General features: G+C 35.7%; 1 protein-coding gene across 4 annotated transcripts in view; it reads left to right on the top strand.

The window, feature by feature from the left end:
* Positions 1–23,617, top strand: part of NT5C3A (5'-nucleotidase, cytosolic IIIA) — a 41,312-nt gene that overhangs the window by 1,491 nt on the left and 16,204 nt on the right. The window contains exon 1 of one of the 4 annotated variants that reach the window (XM_029234200.1): positions 19,477–19,796. The exons of 2 other annotated variants lie outside the window; for them this stretch is intronic. The gene's annotated coding sequence lies outside the window, so the exon portion shown is untranslated. Of the gene's footprint in view, positions 1–19,476; positions 19,797–20,510; positions 20,597–23,617 lie in introns of those variants that run through there. One more of the 4 variants, XM_029234202.1, reaches the window with a different exon arrangement.

Genomic DNA, 23,617 nt, shown 5'->3' with positions numbered 1-23,617 from the left:
CTTCTTGTATGTACTTAGACTGTGGATTAGTCTATCACTTCTCCTCTAAACCAAGTAGAGGTAAAAATCAATGCTTTCACAAAATCCACAATGAAGCCATTATAAGAACAGTTTGCCATCTTTGTGAAAATAATTAAGGCCCATTGTTTGTAGTATAGAAATCAGTCAATCTTTATATATACATAATGTTATATTAATTCAGGCATAGGGACAAGTAGTCTTGTGGCTACAGCATAATATACAGATGTGTATTTGTTTTTGTTTTTTAATTAGTTAATTTATTTTTGGCTGCGTTGGGTCTTCATTGCTGCGCGCGGGCTTTCTCTAGTTGCGGTGAGCAGGGGCTACTCTTGGTTGTGGTGCCCAGGCTTCTCATTGTGGTGGCTTCTCTTGTTGCGGAGCATGGGCTCTAGGGAGGGTGGGCTTCAGTAGTTGTGGCACGTGGGCTCAGTAGTTGTGGCTCGCAAGCTCTAGGGCGCAGGCTCAGTAGTTGTGGCGCACGGGCTTAGTTGCTCTGCAGCATGTGGGATCTTCCTGGACCAGGGATCGAGCCCCTGTCCCCTGCATTGGTAGGCGGATTCTTAAATTTATTTATTTTATATTTATTTTTGGCTGTGTTGGGTCTTCGTTTCTGTGCGAGGGCTTTCTCCAGTTGCGGAGAGCAGGGGCCACTCTTCATCGCGGTGCGCGGGCCTCTCACTGTCGCGGCCTCTCCCATTGCGGAGCACAGGCTCCAGACATGCAGGCTCAGTAGTTGTGGCTCATGGGCCTAGCCACTCCACGGCATGTGGGATCTTCCCGGACCGGGGCACGAACCCTGGTCCCCTGCATTGGCAGGCGGATTCTTAACCACTGCACCACCAGGGAAACCCGGTAGGGGGATTCTTAACTACTGCGACACCAGGAAGCCACAGATGTGTATTTGGAAGGAAGAGATGGGGAATGTGGGCAAAGAGGCCAAATTGTAAAGGAATCTTGTAAAGCCATTCTAAAGGCTTTGCCTATAGGGGGCCATGAAAGGTTTTTAAACAGGATAGCTGCATGTTCAAAACTATATTTTATACAGATCACTTCGACAAGATAGGGTGAAAGCGGAGAGCCTGGAAAGAAGGAAATAATTTAGGAGGTTGTTGGCAGTATTGTGAAAGATGATTAGGGTCTAGACTAGGAGACGAGCGATCAGAGGATAAACATTTCAGAGGTAAAATCAGCAGGACTTAGTGGCACTACAAACTCTGGACTCATACAAACCTAGCTTTGAATGTAGGCTTTCTCATTTATCAAGCTGTGTGATCTTGGGCAAGTTATTTAACTCCTCTGAGTCTGTTTCTTCATCTATTAATTGGAAGATGATAATACTACCTATTTCATGGGATAGTTGTGAAGATTACATGAAATAACACAGTGGACATAATTGCTATCATTTGTGAGCTTATCATTATTTATGATCATTAAATAAAGAGATTAATCACAGGGGTGGGGGGGATTACAAGCTAAATGGTGATACTGGCTACATTATTAGCCAAGATAGAAAGGGGGAAAGAAAGAGGAGGCAGGGACAATGTGGAACAGTAAGTTCACTTTGTCCTGTTTAGCCAAGTAGAAATGTCCATAAATTAGTTAAAATAAGTAAAATGCTTAGAAAAGCATTTGTTGCCATATATTGGCCCATAGTAATATATAGTATATACATTACCTGTTATTATTAGCAACAGCAACTGAAAATGTAGTGCTGGAGTTGCAAAGATAAACTGGGACTAGAAACTACTTTCTCAAGTGTCTAGCCTCTTGGCAGTAATAGTGGAAATGATAACAATTTCTCACCCATAACTTTGCAGCAAAATGAAAAAAGAAAACTTGAGAATACTGACATATAGTGGATGTTCAGTAAAGAAAACAGAGATCTCAGAGATGGGGTAACAGGACATGTTTCCAAAAGAAGGGGCAGAGGCAGAAGTGTCAGTCTGCACAGATCAAAAATTGACTGAAAGCCTTGTGGGTTGGACAGCCACTAGAAGAACAATGGAGTGAAGAAGACCAGAAAGTGATTGTTGAGTACAAAAATACTTGTGCCGTCAGTGTACTTTTGGTTTGGTTTTGGTTCTGAATGGTTGGCACGTGACTATGTTGGCAGGCAGGATGGCAGTGAAAAACGAGTGCTTAAAGAAGTGAGAGAGGAGGAAGGGAGTTCCCTGGTGGTCCAGTGGTTAGCACTCGGCTGCCATGGTCTAGGTTCAGTACCTGGTTGGGGAAATAAGATCTCCCAAGCCCCACAGCTTGGCCAAAAAAAATGAGAGAGGGGGAGAGGGAAAATCAAGCTGAGTTCTAGAGGAGATAGGACAGATGCCTTTTTAAAGGAATAAGGAACATCCCTCTGTCTAAGAGTGAATAGTAGCCCCTCGCTATCCATGGGGGATTGGTTCCAGGACCTGCTTGGATACTAAAGTCCAAGGATGCTCAAGACCCTTTTATAAAATGCTGTAGTATTTACTTAAAACCTATACACAACCTCCTGTATACTTTAAATCATCTCTAGGTTATCTCTAATACCTAATACAATGTAAATGGTATGTAAAGAGTTGTAAATACAATGTAAGTGCTATGTAAATTGTTGCCAGTAAGCAGCAAATTCAAGTTTTGCTTTTTGGAACTTTCTGGAATTTTTTCCCCTACATATTTTCAGTCCTTTGTTGGTTGAATCGCTGATGTGGAACTGACAGATATGGATGGCCGACTGTACTACTCACTGATTTATAGCATCCACTTATTTCTGCATATTTTAATTTACATTATGTCTTATTTTCAGCCCTGCACTGTCTCTACTTACTTTGTTCTTTACTTCTGTCCAGTTGACTTAATTTCTCCTACTAAATGGCACCTCTTTCCAATTTTTATATATCAACTGTTTTCTTTTTTGTTTCTTTTGTATTACCAGAATATATTCTGGTTTTACTTTTTACCAGCAGATTACTTATTTTTCTCCAATAGAAAACTAATTACAAAAAAAGATGAGATGGTTTAATCTTATTCAGTTCTTCTCATATCCTTTATTAAAGGTACAAACTTAGTTATAAGATAAATAAGTACTAGGGTTATAATGTACAACGTAATGACTATAGCTAATACTGCTGTAGGATATATAGGAAGGCTGCTAAGTTCTCATCACAAACAGAGACTTCTTTTTTTTTTGGCTTTCTTATTGTATCTATATGAGATGATGGATGCTAAGTAAACTTACTGCAGAAATCATTTCACGATATATGTGTGTAAAATCATTATGCTGTATACCTTAAATTTATACAGTGACATATGTATATGTATATATTGTATAAATACAATTTATGTATATTTATAGAGTTATATCTCTATAAATTTAGGGGTGGGGAATTCTCCCAAGGTGGAAGTATCTAACAAATGAAATAAAATGGAAGCACAAAACCAGAATAAATGTATAGTCTTAACACTATTCCCTAAAGAGCAACAAAGAGGGTGGAAATTATTTGGACAGCAGGAATAGGAGGGATGAACCTGTTGCTGGAAGTTCCCCAACCAGTTAAAATTTGTCATTTTTAATTTAAACACATCTCAAGTACTTATGGCTTCCTTGTGAACATCAGGAGTTATTCCTTAAATAGCTGGTGCTGTTTTTGAAACTTCAGTGTGTTTCCTTCCTGGAGATAAACTTCTAACAAAAACTTCTTCCTTTCTTCTAAAGATAATATCAAACGTTTTCTGGGTACTATTCTAAGTGGAAAGCCCACTATTGAGTCTATATTTAGATATATTTAGAAAAGGGAGAGGGGGAAACCAAGATTCAAACAGCTGCTTTAGTGGGTCAACACTATCACATAGGCTTTTAAAATATTTCTGTAACTCAACTTTCATCTAATTTATATCAGTACAGAAATTTATGACCTTTTAGCACCTGTTTTGAGTTCTTGATTTGTTCTGTGAAGCATATTCCCTGAACTCCTGTGGCATTTCCTGATGATTTCTCATAATTTAGCAATTTATGTACTCATATTGTTTACTGTAATGTATATTCTTGAAGAGTCTGGATTGGTGCATAGTTCTTTGTCATCCTTTTTTATTAATTGTACTTGACTAAGAGAAACAGAGACCCCAAATCAGTGGCTTTATTAAACAGTTCAGATTTTATTTTTTTATTGTAACGAGAAGTCCAAAAAATAGGCAGTTGCTGGTGTTAATTAGAGGGTACAAGGATATGAAGAGGTCTTTGAAATGTCCTTGGCTTCTCTCATGGTCACAAGATGGCTGTCGTAGTCCTGGCCAACATCTCCATCTTCCAGGCAGCAGAAAGTAGGAGGCAGGGAGGAGAATACTTGTTTAATAAGCAAAACTTTCTTCTTGCATGTCACTGGAGGGAACAGTATCGTATGGTCATCCTAACTGTAAGTGAAGCTGAGGAATTTTTTTTTGTTTTGATTGAGCAACTTGCCACCCTCTGACAAAATTGAGATTCTATTAGTAAGAAGAAGAGGAGGGTGTGTATTAGGTAATTACCGGTCTACCATGCCACAGCACAGTGCCCGTTCTTTTTTCATATTATTGACTATTCAGTAAATATTCAATATTTAATCAAATGAAAACACCTGTATATAATATAATATTACCAGTGGTCAGTAGGCTGGTAGAAAAATAGAGCATTCCAACTATTCCAAGTATTTGGTAATACAGCAGTAGAGAATACAAATTCTGAATAGCTTTGATATTCTGTCCACCCCAAGAGTAAAGATTTATTCATTCACACCTGAAATATCTAGATCTTAAACAACTCCTGCACATGACCACTGCCATCATACATGCTAATGAGATTTAGAAGCTAATCTCCCAAATATGTCACAACTAGCTTAAAAGCTAAAGTCCTAACAGTACTTCTAGAATGAATGAGTATAAATGTCTTGAGAGAGAGATCAACAGAAGGCTTTGTGGAGTTCAAAGGAACAGGAGATGACATTGGGCAATGTTCGATGGATGTGGTGGTATTTGAGGGGTAGCAATCATGATTAGTCCAATTTGAATAAAATATATTGTCAAATAAGGAAAATACATTAAAATCTTAACTTTGGCAAAGAAAATATCCAAGGTTATCTTGAATCTCCAAATTTGGAAGTATGGAAATGTTTCTACCAGGCATATGACTTTGTCTTTTCAAAGCACATTTGTCATGTTTCCTGTGTGTTATCCTCATGCAGCAAGTTAACCACATTTTCAACTTCAGTGAAAAGTGTGATCTCTTATCTAGTGAGGCATTTTTATATTAGCTATAATAGTTCCTGAAAAAGTTTTAGCTTTACAAATTTTTTTTTTTGCTTATTCCTTTTGTTGTGAATTCATTTACATGACAGACAGAACCACCCTTGAACCAGATACTAATATTTTTAATTTATTCAAGAATTTTGTTTTCTGGCTAAAAGCTGTCATATCCTTAGATCCTTTTACTTTCTTCATTTAACAAGCCCCCCCCACCCTACCCCACCCCGTGATTCTGAGGCTTGCAAAAGTTTGAGAACCATTGAAGTAAACAATTCAAATTCTTGCCTTCAGCAAAATTACAAATTTTACAAGTCACAAGACTTCCAAGTCTTGTGCTCACAAATAGTGAAAATTGGGACTGCCAGAAATTACTGTGTGAAGAAGAGAAAGCAGAGTGATAAGGATGTAGAAAAATGGGCACTTTCATTTACTCTGGAGGTGGTATACATTGGTTAAATAAATAACAGTGCATGGTTAAATTATGGTGCATTTGTATAATAAAATATTGTGCAGCTTTGGAAACAAAAAAGTAAATCTGCATGAGTTAACATTTTAAAAAGCTCAAACGAGTTGGCCAAGAGGCACATGAAAAGCTGCTCAACATCGCTAATTATTAGAGAAATGCAAATCAAAACTACAATGAGGTATCACCTCGCACCAGTTAGAATGGGCATCATCAGAAAATCTACAAACAACAAATGCTGGAGAGGAAGTGGAGAAAAGGGAACCTTCTTGTGCTGTTGGTGGGAATGTAAATTGATACAGCCACTATGAAGAACAGTATGGATTCCTTAAAAAACTAAAAATAGAATTACCATATTACCCAGCAATCCCACTACTGGGCATATACCCAGAGAAAACCATAATTCAAAAAGACACATGCACCCCAATGTTCATTGCAGCACTATTTACAATAGCCAGGTCATGGAAGCAACCTAAATGCCCATCGACAGACAAATAGATAAAGTAGATGTGGTGCATATATACAGTGGAATATTACTCAGCCATAAAAAGGAACGAAATTGTGTCATTTGTAGAGACATGGCTTGATCTAGAGACTGTCATACCGAGTGAAGGAAGTCAGAAAGAGAAAAACAAATATTGTATATTAATGCATATATGTGGAATCTAGAAAAATGGTACAGATGAACCAGTTTGCAGGGCAGAAATAGAGACACAGATGTAGAGAACAAACGTATGGACACCAAGGGGGGAAAGCGGTTGGGGGGTGGTAGTGGTGGTGTGATGAATTGGGCAGTTGGGATTGACGTGTATATACTGATGTGTATAAAATGGATGACTAATAAGAACCTGCTGTATAAAAACTAAATAAATAAAATTAAAAAAAAAACAAAAGCTCAAACGAGGGGGAAAATAGCAAGTTGGAGGACAGTTGTGGTTCCAAAAGAGATACATGTATATGCTTGTTATTGGAAATTCTTGAAAAACTATATTAGAAGCTGTTTATAGTTGTTGCTGGTGAGAGTCAAACTTGGGAGGATGAGACTGTGGAGGAAGCCTTCAACTTTTTCATCCTTTAACGTTTCATACTGTTTGAAAGAACATGAGCATGTATTTTATATATTTTTAAAAACTGGTTAGTTAAAAGCAATAACATTATAAAAAGTGTGTTGGGACCACATTGTAGAAGCATCTTTATTATCAGGTGTTTGTAATTAATTTGCTAACGAGCCTTTGAGTTTGTTTTTCTAAAATAAATAAGATCTGGAATGCATTTTAGTATGAATAACCTGGTAGCTGAGGTACACTGAATTAGCATTACTAGGACCAGGAGGAGAGAAGTATAGGGGAGGAGAAAATAATTTTCCCTCCACCTTTCTAAATTCTCCACTGGGGACCCCATAACAAGACAAACTAACAAGAGAAAAACAAACAGAAGTTCATTAACATGTACACATGGGCGATACCAGGGGAAAATGAGTAACTTCTGGATGCCTTAGAATTATACCATCTAAAGCTAAAGACAAAAGAACTGTGTGGGAGCCTGTTAAGAGTTGCGGCAGAAGAGGAGTATGGCAAGCCTGACCTAGGGTTGATACACAAATTTAAGTGCATTCTCCATTAATATGTTTCTTGTGCTTTACTCATCTTCTCTTCCTGGTACAAAGGGAGACACACAAATGGAGATGTCCTTCATAAATGTAAATTTCCATTACAAAAAGGTAATTTCTACTCTGTTTTCAGAGCTTCTCTTGTGTCTGTTGTTTCTTTGAAATAATCATCTCGAAATAATCTTTATGCCAAAGAGGTACACCTTGGGGTGGCAAACCTGCCACTCTGGATGAGCAGGAATTAAAATAAGCCTGGAGTAAAGAGAATGACTATGCTCTCTAGACTGCTGTGGGAGCAGTTCAAAGAGGAGGACAGAAAGAGGATTGCAGAGGTGAAATCTACAGGATTTGAAAGGGAGCAGAATTTGTAACCCCAAAATATGCCTCTGTGGCATTAAGGATTATTTTAGGCTGATTATTTTTTAAAAAAAACAGCTGACACAAGAGAAACTCTGAAAAGCAAGTTACCCTTTGATAAGAACAATTTACACTTATAAGGGAAATCTCCATTTGTAGGGGTGTCTACTTCTCTCTGTCAGAAAGAGGGCAACAACTGAATCTATATATATTATATAAGACCTCTTAAAGGTCTTAACTCCACATGACAACCGTACCCTTATTTACTGAGCTTTGCCTGAAAACCTGGCTTTCCCCTGCCCAGCATCTTTTATCTTTAGTTAGAGGTAGTATTTAAGGCAATGGCTTGGGCCATTTTGAGAGTTAACTCAGTTTTCCTGGGTATCTGTCATGTATACAGGAAGTATACTGTATATGTTATTCAACTTGTTTTTCTCAATCTGTCTTTTATTACAGCAGAGTCTCAGCCAGGAACCTAGAAGGATAGAGGGAAAATCACTTTCCCTCCCCCACAGATTTTATAATTTTGCCAAGTGTTTTGGGTTATCCTTAATTTTTCACAGCAGTTTGAATGTTCCCTATAATTTATGTTAAATCATTTCCATATATTCCTATTTTACTTGTTTTTAAAATAATTATTAAATTAACAATAATAATGTATTAATATTAATAATTATTATTAAATTAATAAGCATACAGAGGGACTTCCCTGGTGGTGCAGTGGTTAAGAATCTGCCTGCCAATTCAGGGGACACGGGTTCGAGCCCTGGTCCGGGAAGATCCCACATGCCGTGGAGCAGCTAAGCCCGTGTGCCACAACTACTGAGCCTGCCCACCACAACTGCTGAAGCCCACGTGCCTAGAGCCCGTGCTCCGCCACAAGGGAAGCCACTGCAAGGAGAAGCCCGCGCACCGCAATGAAGAGTAACCCCCACTCGCCGCAACTAGAGAAAACCCGCGCACAGCAACAAAGACCCAACACAGCCAAAAATAAATAAATAAATATATTTTAAAAAAATACAGAGAATCTGAAAGCCTATTTTAATCTTTATTCTTCTTTTAATTATAGGTTATAATTTGTATCTTCATGTGATAACTAATTTGAAATCTAATGTCATGAACCTTTCCTGATAGGTTTTCACCCTTTAAAAAAACAGCCATTAGGGAAATTATACAATCCTCTTTTTCTGTCAGCAGGTGGCAGACTTCTCCCTCTGCTATGGCACGGTGCTACATTTCTAAACTATTTACCTTCCTTATTAATGCACTTTTATGTTTACCATCTATTTCTTATACCTGAAGGGGAGCAGAATATGCCACCCCAAAATGTGCCATTTTGGCATGTGGATTATTTGGCGCTGAAGGCAGTCAAGACTCAGCAGACTCAGGAAAGGCTTTTTACCTCCTTAACTGCCTAAAAATTTAGAAAGGGGTCCTGTACCAGGAAGAGAGCTATTACCAGAGATCACATTTTTCATCTGAGAGACTTATCTGCATAGCAGGACAAATGTTTGTTTACCAAACGTTTGCTCTTCCCCTCTTCCTGTGAATTGCCTTCCTCCCCTTTAAAGCCCTAGACTCCTACCTCTTTCTCCTTAGCTCAGTATGGTATGTAAGCCTCAATTGCCTGGCTGTCTTTGGGTCTCATATCTTCGTGGGAGCTCTTGTAGGTATGAAAAATTTTTTTTCTGTTAATCTATCTTTTTAGTACGGGGGATCTCAGGCAAGAATCTAGAAGGATAGAGAGACAATTTTTTTTCTCTCCTAAAAACCATTAATCTATGAAATTTAAACCAAGTATGACAGTATTCTGCCATTATAGATGTAAATGCCATTTGTCTACTTTTTTTCAACATATGTTCTTCATTTTCAAGGTGCTAATAGATTACAAAGTTGTTTAGCAGTTGATTGGAGGGTTACTTAATTTGTTTGGCAAGTTCCTGCTTATAATTAGGTGGAAGTAGACGGTCAGATGTTTAACATGATGTGGGTTCCTGCAACATCCTTCCTGCCTCTGTTGTATCTCCTCTGAAGCCTTGTCGTGGCACAGCCCTTTCATTTACCTTACCTCAAATGTCCCACTCAGAGTCTGGGTTCCGAATACACCATCAAAAAAATCATCATGTTATTATACAGTCAGTCTTCCCCCATGAACAGTTTGTCAGTTTATCTTGATTTCTCTGTCAGTCACACCATTAGCGTTCTAGCGTTCTCATTCTCTAAGGGAATGAGACACTTTGATAGAGGGAGATAGGAAAAGTTTGAGAACCTAACCTAGCTTTAAAGCATAGTGAAATGTTACAAAAAAGAAACCCACTGAAGTTCCCTAAGATAAAAGGGGGCTACACTGCATTAGAACTAGAAAACAATTAGAAACCGATTTGCATTTGGGTTAATTTGGCACTGCCTTGTTATCTTGTAACCAGGGAAAAGGAACTAAAACATTGAGGTATCTACTTATGTCCAAGTGTGCCCTGCATGCTTACCTAATTTAATCCTTAAAACACAGTACAGCTGGTAATTATTGTAATTTTCTATCAATTTGCTTAGGAACTTAGCTAATAAATAGCAGAGCCAGCATTCAGTCTGATTATAGCTCTCTCTGAAGCTTTTGAGTAAAGCATGCTTCCAGTTGGGAATGAGAATTACTTCTTTAGTAAGGTGTTGTGTTGCTGATATTTAAAAATTTTGTCTTTCTATGCTAATTAAATACTTTATTCTATTTTGTCTTTTGTGCACAACTGTGTACCATGCATGATATTGTCATGTGTTCCTAGTTTTGGCAGGAGAAGGAACTCAATATCTACTGATCCATAATTATTGTTCTGTTTTTCTCTGCATAATATAAATATTGTGGTTTATCTAGTAAAGATACACAGTATTTTCTTTCTTTAACAAGTTATGTTAATCTGTGATCTGACCACTAGACAATCTTGTAAGGGAATGGGGTCGTGTAATAGATGTTTGAGTTTAGTAGTTGGTAAATCCTTGGTTCAGATCTCAGCACTGCCACATTCTAATGGTTTAGTCCTGGACAAATTTCACTTTTGTAAGCCTTAGTTTCCAGTTCTCTAGAGTGGAGAAGATTCACCTAAAAACTCTCCTGCCCCCTGTTTCCTTCAGGGTATTATATTAGAATATGTTCTGTTTTTGTGTTGTTATTTTTCATTTCACTTGTTTCAAATAATTACACTTTGGGAGAATTCCAACAGTATACTATTCTAATATCCACCTGGGTTATTAAGATTAAAAAAGAAATTATATACATTCAGTGTATATAATAAACAAAGCTATTCTTTTCCCAACTTTATTTTAGACATGATGTTCTCATACAGTATATTATTCATATTAAGTAATACATTTAAAAATGATCTCTAAACAGTATTCCATTTGAGCCCTCAGATTTGGAGATAAAACTGAATGACTAGTTTTATCATATATCTTTTTTAAAGTTAAAAAGATTGGGAATGAGAAATGTCCAGCATTATGCCAAATTCTGAGCAACAGTTTTTAACCTGAGTACCTAGCACTCTGGAAAACAGTACCTAGCCCAATGCCTGCTGTCATAATTGTAGATGGTTCAGCTGACCTGGGTAACACACTTGGAGGCTTGGCATATATCATTTACAATTACTGAGATTTAATTTCACTAAAATTGTATGAGAAACATGAGTTATTGTAAAGGATAAAGCTGTATCTGTTTGACTCACTTTTGAGTCCCCTCTAGTATACTTAGAACAAGCACAGATCATGTGATTCATTATATATTTCAAAATTAACTCACGGGGTCCACAGGTGTGGATTTCCAATCATTTGATTTAGCTTTAGGGGAGTTTTGATGATTAAGGACTCATGAGTACCTGAATTAAGATCCAGCTTTTTACAAGGAATTTCTCCATTTTTAATTATTTACCTATCTTAAACTTAATTTTCCCTTTGATTCTTTCTCTTTTTATTTCTGGTATAGTATATGCTGATATAAAATTAGAAAATCTAGATAAGCAAAAAAAAGTAATCTGCGATTTTCACCACCTAAAGAACCCCATATTTTAGTAAATGTACTCCTTTCTCCTTCTGTACATATAACTATTAAGTATCATTTTTCCCAAAATGAGACCATACTATAACATTGTTTTTAACTTGTTAAAACAATGTTTAACTTGTTAATTTATTTCTTAATAATAAACTTATACTTATTTTAATGACTATATTGTCTTTGGTATTATATCATATACGGATATCATTAATTATTTAGCAAGTTCTTCATTGGTGAACATTTAGATTGTTTCTCACTTTCCGTTATGATAATTAATGGATCCGTGAACATTCTTGTAGCATCTGTGCGTGTCCATGATTGTTTAAATGGAATTGCTTGATCAAAGCCTTTTGAATGTGCTGCCAGGGGTTACCCTCTGAAAAGGTTGTACCAATTTATATTTTCACCAACAGTATATTTAAGTACCTAACTCTGTATTTTCCTGGGAGTAGATATCTTTTTTTTTTTCTGATCTTTGCCAAATGATAGCTTTTTAAAAAAGTATTAATATTTCTATTACTTTTGAAGTTGAACTTTTTAAAAACCTGGTCACTTATTTTCTTCTTTTCTGAGCCATCTGAGTTCTTTTTCTTGATTTGCAAGGGCTTTTATAAAATGACTTTCAGCCATGAGAGTATGTTAGAAATATATTTTTCCAAGTTTTTTTGTTTCACTTCCATTTTTGAGTAGTCTAAATTGACCCTCCTTTTCAAACCTTTAAATGGCTCATTAAGCCAATGACTAATTCTTTAGAGTGTTTTACTAACCTTGATTTGCACATGACTCATTTATACATTATGACTTCATTCGATAGCCAGATTAGGAGGAGAATATAGCATTAAATAGTTTGTATAACTTACTCACTAGTTTACCCTCCCAGCCATAGAATGAGGAAGGCTAACTACAGAAAAAAATAGTAAGGCATTATGATTTTGCTCCAATAGATAATTTTCATTTTACCTTCACAAATATTACTTAATATATGCCATGTCCATTTCTTCTAAAGATGTAGTAGCATTATACACACTTTCACTTTCTTTTATTTTGGGACATGTAACTTTTAAAAAATAATCTTTGTTTTCTTCTAGGTATAAGATATTATTCATTATAGAAAATTGAGAAAGTACCAAAGAGTATGAAGAAGAAAATACAATCACCTGTGATCCTATCATTTCTCTTTGATAACTATTACTTGATCTTTGGAATATATTTGATTCAGTCATGTCAGATGATTATTATACTATTGAATTTAGTTTGTTACTGGGTTGTTGTTGTTTTTTTCTGCTTTATAACAAAGTGAATCAGCTATACATATACATATATCCCCATATCTCCTCCCTCTTGCATCTCCCTCCCACCCTTCCTATCCCACCTTGTCACTGGTTTATTATTTAAAACTTTTGTTATGTGTATTCATAAGTGAAATTAGGTATCTTTTCTCTTTTTGTCTCTTTTTGAGAGACATTTGTTTCAGGGTTTTGTACTAGTTAGTTCATAAATGGCACTGGGTAGTTAACTTCTTTTTATGTGTTATAGTTTATATAGCATGGGAGCTGTTAAAGTTTGAATATAAAGTTAAAGTTTGAATATGTGAAAGTATAAAACCTGACCACAAAGCTTTTTGAAGGTCATTTTCTAATAAACTTATTTTTATAAGTTCTGTTCTAACGAGCACACATTCCATTGTTGGTTTTAGTTTGGTTTGGTTTGGTTTATTGAAGTATAATTGATTTACAATGTTGTGTTAGTTTCTTGTGTACAGCACAGTGATTCAGATATATTTATTTATGGATAGATAGATAGATAAAGATATTCTTTTTCAGATTCTTTTCCATTATAGTTTATTACAAGATATTGAATATAGTTCCCTGTGCTATACGGGAGGACCTCATTTATTTTAAATGTAGTAGTTTGCTGATCCCAAACTTCTGATTTACCCCTCCCCCCCCAGCCCTTTCCCCTTTGGTAACCATAAATTTGGTTTCTGTGTCACACATTCCATTATGGAATGTACTATATGTTATCAAAACTTTTCTAAGATTAAATTAATTACTTTGGTTTACTATGTTGAGTTTATTAATAGAGAGGTTTTGAAAGGGTTATATTTTGTGTTTTCTTCTACTTATATACTTTAAAAACTCAAGTTATCAACCGCTGATATCATCCATATGATTTCAAATAATTCTTTGCTACAAGTTATTAGTTTATGAACTTGAATCTCAGTAATTTTCTTCATTGTTTTCTTACCTTATTACTTTTTAAATGAGTTTATTTAGCATAGCAAGAAGAAGGGATAGTACGTTCTCTTTGTACTCTCCTTTTAGATGTACTGGATATAATACATCAATAATAAAAGCCACTAATAACATAAAACTTTTTTACCATTTTTATTATAACCCATATCAAAATAACAATCCTAAACAATACTGTTTCTTTTCAACATATAGAATGCCAACTTTATGATGTGGAAGGAGTCCAGAATTAAAACAAAAGTTTTTCTTCTTGTTGCATTTCAGGCACAGAAATCCAGATATAATAAAATAGGAACAATAATTTCAGTGCTAAGCATCTTGAAAGATTAGAACATAGTACATTTGAGAGTTAGGAAAGACTTCCTTCATTTATGGTACTGTCTTACATCGGATTTTCTTGAACTTGACCGACTTATTGCAACACAAATGTCGTTTCCTCTAAAGGAGTTTACAGAATTTATTACTTTTTAAATAAGAAAGTAAAAAGATACAGACTGTGTCCAAGAACTTCATTTGAGTTTCTGAAAATTGTTATTCAATCCTAGATTTTTGCGTAGAGTTTTTTTTTAATGTATACATATCAACAAAGATATATATTTTTTAATATATACATTTATTTTATTTATTTATTTTTGGCTGCATTGGGTCTTCGGGCAAGCAGGGACTACTCTTTGTTGCAGTGCCCACGGGCCTTCCACTGCTGTGGCCTCTCTCGTTGCAGAGCTCCGGCTCTACAGCACAGGCTCAGCGGTTGTGGCATGTGGGCTTAGTTGCTCCAAGGCATGCGGGATCCTCCCAGACCAGGGCTCGAACCCGTGTCCCCTGCATTGGCAGGCAGATTCCTAACCACTGCACCACCGGGGAAGCCCTGCATAGAGTTTTTAAGAAATGTATTGAGATTAGAACCATAGGTTTTCCTCAGTTTATATATATGTGTGTAAATTCATAAATGCAGCAATCAACTTTGCTAACAGTCACCTAATAGGATAAGTCTTTGGAATTATTTTAAATGAGAGAAAAACTTATGAGAAAATCTTTACTTGCTGTTCATTTCCCCAACATATAATAATTAATTGTTTTCATCTCTGTTTTTGCTCCTTAAACATTTTAAACCATATTCATATAAACATTTATATCACCTTGTTTCAATTTTATTTTGAACAGTCACACTTTTAAAGTTAGTTGACTGTTGTCTTTTTCCGAGAAGTTTTGAGAGAAGTCAAATGCCTAGACAGGTGTTTTGTATGATTAAAAAAATGGTCTTTCTATTTACATCGTGCAGCAATTAGCAGGAACAAATTTGGCAAGAGTCATTATAGAGAGTATTACATCTTACCTCCTACTGAATTGTCCTCCTTTTATGACTTTATTGTTTGGTTTGGAATAACTTCCTAGGGTGTCAAGCAAGTTCAGAATGAAGTTTAAAAATACATTCCACAGAGAAATGGTAATTGGATTATGGTAAATTAACTGTGAGTTAGTAGTTAGGTCATAGATTGGATTATTGAGAAATAACTAGGGCTTCCCTGGTGGCGCAGTGGTTGAGAGTCCGCCTGCCGATGCAGGGGACACGGGTTCGTGCCCCGGTCCGGGAAGATCCCACATGCCGCGGAGCGGCTGGGCCCGTGAGCCATGGCCGCGGAGCCTGTGCTCCGCAACGGGAGAGGCCACAACAGTGAGAGGCCCGCGTAACGCAAAAAAAAAAAAAAAAAAAAAAAAAAAGAAATAACTACATACCACAGGTGTTATGTGGGATTATGAAATGATTTTTTTCATATATAACAATTAATATAATACCTTTATTCCCTTTACTCCCTGCCCAAAGATTAAAGGCAAAATCAATTAATAAGTTATTAAGATTTAAACTGATAGATTTTCTGTGGACTTTTTTGTTTTTTCATTATTTCAAAATTTTGAGAAACTTTTTTGATGGCAAAATATGAAGTGATCATTTTTAGCTTTTCAAGTTAATTGAAAATTGACGGTATCTAAAAGTTTTAACAAGTTACTCTCAAGTACAAATGCGTATCCCTTTCTCCGTTGATAAAGACAGCCAGTTTCAGTGTTATAAGGGGAGAAAAATCTGCCAAATATTTGAGTCCTGTATGATTCTTTGCTCTTGGCATATCAATTTCAGGTTTAGAGTTTGCATCAGGAGTGATATGAGTAATTTTTGTTTCTATGACAGTAAATAAAGAAATTCCAAGGCAACAAGGCCCAGTCATTGTGTCCAGAGATGAAAGTCCACTGTGCTGCTAAAGAGACTGCCTTTATGACTTCTTTTATTCCTGGATCCTTTATGTCTCCTCTCAAAAAAAAAAAAGAGGATCCTAGAGCTATTTGAAACAAAATTCATTTTCTTTCATTCAGTACTTGTGTCCTTGTTCCTTTTCTATGGCACAGTTTCAAAACATTACTCTTATCATACACATCTTTAGCCCTCTCATGTAAGTGTTATGCTTATAATATTGCTGATCAAGTAAGAAAAAAAGTCTTCCAGCTCATGTATGTAAGTAACAAGTGACTTCTCCCAGACGTTAGATTCCTTACCTATAATGAAGGGGGAAGTATTATCTTTCTCTTAAGGTTTTGCTGATTAAATTACACAGGCATACCTCGTTTTATTGCACTTTGCAGATATTGCATTTTTTTACAAATCGAAGGTTTGTGGAAACATGCATCAAGCAAGTCTATCAGGACCATTTTTCCTACAGCGTTTGCTCACTTCATGTCTCTTTGTCACATTTTGGTAATTCCCGCAATAGTTCAGACTTTTTCATTGCTATCATATTTGTTATGGTGGTCTGTAATCAGTGTTCTTTAATGTTACTATTGCAAAAAGATTTTGACTTGCTGGAGGCTCAGGTGATCATTAGCACTTTTTAGTAATACATTATTTTTAAATTAAGGTATGCGCGGTTTTTTAGACATAGAGGGACACCCCACGAGACACACAATCCCACCCCCACCACGTGTACCCACCTACTAAATGGAATTGAAAGGCTGAAGAAGTCCCCTATATGTGGTCAGGAAACAATGCTCATATTTCCTCTCTTCTCCACTCTCCTTAGAGTAGCTGGACAGAGCACTATCAAAGCCAAAGTCATCTATCCCTTAGAGACCAAAACATCCCTCTTGATAAGAAACTAGCCATCTTGGTTTTCATGCTGTAAAGTATTTTGTTTTGTTTTTAGGGTAAACTGGCTGAATTCCTTGCTTCTGTCTCTACTTTAGAACTATTGTTTAAAATAATCCATCCGTATAATGTTGACTGGTTCTGATTTTTTTTTTTAAACTTTCTTTTCCGATTATGGACATGATCGGTTCTACTACTATATCATTTTTAACAAGCCATTTTTTCCCCAAGGAACTCATTTATTTTATGAAGCTCAGAAAATAAAAATGGCCCCTTAATCCCATTACTGATACTGTCTTATGTATTCTACTTTAGACTTTCCTGTGCTTTTATAAAGATTTCTCCCCCAAAATTCGACTCTTGCTATAGATACTCTCATAACTCTTTTCACTCAATAGTAGATCATGTATGTCTCAGTATATATGTAAATATTAATCTCACAGAGCAGTACTGTATAGTGCTTTTTTTTTTTTTTTTTGCGGTACGTGGGCCTGTCACTGTTGTGGCCTCTCCCGCTGCGGAGCACAGGCTCCGGACGCGCAGGGTCAGCGGCCATGGCTCACGGGCCCAGCCGCTCCGCGGCATGTGGGATCTTCCCAGACCGGGGCACGAACCCACGTTCCCTGCATCAGCAGGCAGACTCTCAACCACTGCGCCACCAGGGAAGCCCTGTATAGTGATTTACAGGCATGGATTCTGAAGTCACAGAGACCTAAATTTGAATCCATTTCTGCCACTTGCCAGCTACAAGCCTTAATTTATTCACCTTTAAAATGAGGATAATAATAGCACAAACCTTCTAGGGTTATGAAGATGAGATGAGATGAGGTATGTCAAGTGCTTAAAAGTATCTGGCACACAGTAAGCATACAGTAAATTTTAGCTATTTAGAATAATCATGTTTGAGAACTGTATAATTTTTTATGTGTTTACCCCAATTTATTCACCTCTCCAGTATTAATAAACATTTAGATACTGGGCATTTAGGCTGTTTACAGTTTCCCAGTATTATAAAGCAACCCTGCAATATACACCCTTGCAACTAAATCTTTGTGTACTGTCTTATTTCCTTAGGACATAAAATTGGTGTGCCAAAGGGAATGTATATTTCTAAAGCTTTTAATAGTATTTCTAAATACTCCTCCAAAAAGGTTATGGAACTCTAACTCCAGCATTCTTTGTTATTTTTGTTGAAGATGATTTATCTGGAGTCATGTTTCAAAGAGATATCTTTAAAATTCTTATCATTACTAACCATATTAATATATTAAAGGACAGTTAAGTCGTCACATTCATGCATAATACAGAGGTGTTTTCAAAATGGATCACCTGGTTGCCCTTGAGCCTCCATTACTAGAATATAAAAGATTTTCCTCTAAGAGAAATGTTATGTTGGCAATCTTCTCATATTAAGATAGCAATGCCAATTTTTAACATTTTGTAGGATACCAAGTTTGGTTAATTTGTTAGTGGCCTTTTTTAAAAGCTATTTTAAAATTTTTTGTGTTGTTTGTAATAGAGAATGCCACTTCACAAAGTTTGATTACTGAAATGTTTTGTGGGTTTGATTTCTCTTGAGCGTAGAAGAGAGAAGGCTGATATAAAAATTTATTTACGTAAGTGTAGCATAGCCATGTTTCTAATGATAAAGCTTCCCAGAGCCCGTAGCATAACTTATGTATCAGGACCTGCCACATGGTATTAGCATATTTAATCCTACTACTCAGGTTGAAAACAAGACTGATTTTTCTTTAAAGGTTGAAAATATTTTTCTTCACAACAGTTTGATTTCATTTCCAGCAGGAAGGGAACTGTTTTCAATTTTTTTAACCATAAAAATTAGTTTTCATTGTGTTCAGATTTTTTAGTAGATCTATGCATGGTCTTGTTGAATTTTACAGTGTAGGAAAATATGAAGAAAAACATAAAAGTCACTTTAAATCCCACTGCCCTGCAATAAAGACTGTTAACATCTTACTGACCACACTTTTATGCATCATGTTTTTTTCACATGTCTTAAATGAACTAATCTTTTTAAAACTGTGAAACATACATAACAAAGTTTACCACTTTAACTGTTTTTGAGTGTACAGTTCGATGGCATTAAGTACATTGACATAGTTGTGAAACCACCACCACCATCCATCTCCAGAACTCTTTTTATCTTCCAGACTGAAACTCTGTACACGTTGAGCAATAGCCCCCCGCTCTCCCCTCCTCCAGCCCCTGGCAACCACGACCTACTCTTTTTCACTTTGTATTGAAATATAATATTCATACAGAAAAGTACACATACTACAAGTACGCTGACAGCCAAAAAACACATGAGGAAGAGAGTGTTTCAAAGTGTTACTGTTGAGGTTCCTTTTTTCTTTGCAGAGCAAGTTGGCAGTGCTCTAATAGTATAGATTTACCTTCTCTTAACTGCCACATTATTTTATTTGATCATGTTCTGTAGACTGACTGGTGACTAACTCAGAGCTAGCAAGCCTGTCACCCAGAGCATAATAAAGCACTGTGTAGTGATGCGTCACAAGACTGTTTTTGCATAGAGTTATTAGCCAAGGCTTTCGGAACCGCCCTCAGCTGCACCTTGTTCTATATTAGTACTCCTCAGACAGGAAGAATTTTCTTTTGCTGCGGTAGCTTGTCCGGTTACCTTCAGGGTAAGTGTGTACAGTTCATGTAAAAATGAGTTTCTCTTGTTTAACTTTATCTGATTCTTATTTGATTCTGTATCTTTTGAAATTTTAAGCATTTAAGCATCCAAATTAAGGAAATAAAAACAGAATGATCCTGTATAATGTAAAAGTTCTTTATAGTTTGCAAAGATATGAATATGTAAAACTTTGCAGTGTCTTGAGTCTCAGAAATTATAATTTGTAGGATCTAATTTTAAGAGCTTATTGTTTAAAAAAAAGAGCTTATTGTTTCACACATAGATGTTAAAGAAAAGCAAAGTACCCTCAGAAATCTCTTTTCAAGGGGAAAAAAGATCCAATTTTGTTGTTCATTAGTTGTTGTGTGACTCAGTTTTGCTGATAGCCACATGCTTTGTGTACCTAGGGTTAGGAACTATTTATTATGGCTAATAATAAAGATAATTAATTTTTATTTTGTGCCCATAAGCATTATCCAGGATATCTTGGAATGGGTTTATACTGGTATGTTTTATAAATTAATAAAAGCTGGATTACTGTCTGTAAGGATTATAACACATTGTATATTGAAAATTAAGATTCAAACATATATATCACCATAATAGCCTAGAATGTTGTAGTTAACTTAGATTTAAATACTTGAATTTATTTTTTATAGTTAGCTAATGCAGCAGACCATTTCTTAAAGTAGCTTACTTGGTTTTTATTGGCAGCCTATATCCAAGCCCTGCATCTCTGGATGCTGCTTACTACCTATGCTGTTCTAGGACATATTCAAGGACAGAGGAACTCAGAGTACTCTAAGGGTAATCAGTATAAATTATCTACTTTCTATGTGCCTTGGTTTACTCACCTTGAAAAACACTATTAGCTATTAGGTTAGTGGAGATGGGGAGGATAGATGAATAAATTCTAAGCTTTGAAATTGTGTATTTTCATAAGTATCTACAAAATTCTAACTGAGAAGCCACATTTTACTATTTAAGAAAATTGGTATAAATTGCCAATTTTTAAATAACTGGCCTTTGAAATCTATTTTCTTTTCTTCTACCACCTTGTCTTACCATCCCACCTTTTGCTATTCAGTTTCATTGTTGTTTTGTCTCTGTATCAAGAGAAAGTTTCATTTTCCAGTTTGTGTATTTTTTTTTCACTGCTGCCTTGAAAATCTAATTAGGGAGAATTCTTTAAATGCCCCCAAGAAATTGATTTTATAATGTTATACAAATAAGGAACTTATAGTTTGATTTTCCATGTGCTAATCACCCTAAAAAAGTGTCATTATTAAAAACCCAAGCTTAGGACAAGTAATATATGTTGCTGGAGATGGGCAGTAAGATATTTAGGACTGTTGCTGATACACTGTCCATACTGTAGTAATGCATACCTTTTCTTATGTAAGTAGTATACACTTTACCATTCAAAATTTCCTTAATTTATTGTGTAATTTAAATGTTTCTAAAAGTATCAAGCTTAAAGCAGAATCACAACTTTTTAAGCTAAGAATATCAATGAATTTAATCTTTTTTCACTTTCCCATAAGACAGTCAAGTGGGCCTTTAAAAGTATTCAATTTGCATTCAAATAGATACTTTAAAACTTGTATAAAGGCAAGTAAATTTTTTTCATGTAGATATAGAAATTTTCAGTCATTTTGATTTGTAAATAACTTCAAGGTGTAAAGAGAATCATCTCAGAATGAAATACCACGATAGCTAAAATCAGTTATCAAGTTTGTGCTATGCAAGTGAAGTTCTTCTTACCTCTTGCTTCAGTCTTTAGCTTGGTCCTACATGTTCCTTGTAATGAACACTGTTACAGGAGAGACCTTGACCTCACAGTGAAAGAACACAAAGTAATTATTTTCCAGCTTCCACATTTTCCAGTCCACATATAAAGGTTCCAAATACTTAAAACTTCAGAACTTTCTTAGTAGAGAGTTCATAGTTCAAGGGTGATATTTTCTATTTTTGAACATGTCTTCTACACTTGATGTTTTTTTCAGCAGCTTTTCTCTTGAAGCATCTGCAACAGATGACTGCTGGCAAAGTAAGCCAGAAGTTTATATACCAAGTATAGGTTTACAAGCCTATTGGTTTAAAAATATCCTGCCCTAATTTTCAATGTCTTCCTTAGAATAGCGCCAGAATGCTGACATTTATACCTTAGTCTTTACACTTCTATAATGATAGTGATTTTTCTATTAGGACTGCAGTGTCACTTCATGTGAGATTATCTTTGAGTAAGGATAAATTCTGGTCAGATTGCCAGTGAAGATTAGGAAGAATGAAATATCGTCATTGAAATTTGCAGAGTATCTAGTAAACTATTAGGTTTACTTATTAAAAATAATGTCCTAAAGTTGGCCATTAGCAGATTTCTGATCACTCTTTGTTTTCATTTGTATAAATAAAATAATGAAGAGACCATGAGAAAGATGATTAACTCCTTTACCTACTAACACTGGCTTTTTTTTTTTTCCCTTCTTCTTTCCTTTTCTACTAAACATGAATGAATGCTCCAAAAAGAGCCATACTTGGGGGCGGAGAGTGGAGAGGAATTGGGCTGCTTGGCTATGTGTAACAAAAGACTTTAGATTCCCAGATATTAAAACGTATTCTTCACTACTTGAATTGTTTTCCTTCGAGCTTTTCAACTGTTTCAGAGTATGTGATATTTTTGTAAACTCCACTGTACTTTTTCACATCCTCCTTCCTCTTTTTCAAGGTAATAAATGGTTTTATTTAAATAGTGCCTTCTGAGAAATCTAGAAATCCTTTTCAGATATTAAATATTGAAGAAAAGCCATAAGCATTTAATATTTTATGCTTTGGATTCTATAAATGAAGAAACAGACTTGCCAGGCAGTTTTGATGACAGTATTTTTCAGATGTGAAAAAATGGAGGTATCTTACTATTTGGAAATACTGTTTATTCAAATCTAAGATACCATCAGTTATAAGATCATCAACTTAACTAACAGCCTTTCTGAGAGGGGTGGGAAATACTTTTTTAAGTAAGATATTTCCCAATTTTATATATGTACTTTAAGTGGAAGGGGGGATGGATTTTAGAATTTGAGAAATTTTTTTTATGTCTGCTACACACATTTTAATTATAAAGAACACAGATCTAATGTTCAACTTCTATTACTAGAGTTTAAGAAAAAGTCAGTTTTTCCCTCTCAACTAACTTACCCTTTTTAAACAGTGCTTTTATTATAAAATTTTGCTTACCTGGAATAAAGTAAAAGTAAAGTCATTGGGCTTCCCTGGTGGCGCGGTGGTTGAGAGTCCGCCTGCCGATGCAGGGGACACGGGCACGTGCCCTAGTCCGGGAAGATCCCACATGCCGCGGAGCGGCTAGGCCCATGAGCCATGGCCGCTGAACCTGCGTGTCCGGAGCCTGTGCTCCGCAACGGGAGAGGCCACAACAGTGAGAGGCCTGCGTACCGCAAAAAAAAAAAAAAAAGTAAAGTCATTGAGGAACAAAACTAAATAATTTTCCCTAAGATTTATACTGCAAAAATGAAACTTAGTATAATGATAGGGTATTTTTTAAACTTTTGGTTTAACAAATAGATGCATATAAATTTCACCCAAAACCCTTAAATGATCATTCAATTACATACCTATTTTGTGCCAGACACTATGCTAGATTCAAACACAAGTCAGATCTTAGTCACATCATTTCACAAAATTAAAGATTTTAAAATGAGAAAATTGAAGAATAAATTTGACTTGTGTGGATTATGCTTCTCCTTACATTCTTATTCAGTAATAATAATGCATAATTTTCCCACAAACTTCACCCTTACATGTAGAGAT

This window comes from Monodon monoceros, unplaced genomic scaffold, assembly GCF_005190385.1.
Source record: "Monodon monoceros isolate NGI ecotype Baffin Bay Population unplaced genomic scaffold, NGI_Narwhal_1 Super_Scaffold_2, whole genome shotgun sequence".
NCBI lineage: Eukaryota > Metazoa > Chordata > Mammalia > Artiodactyla > Monodontidae > Monodon > Monodon monoceros.
The sequence above is the reverse complement of the archived record's forward strand: the minus strand, read 5'-3'. Positions and strand labels throughout refer to the sequence as shown.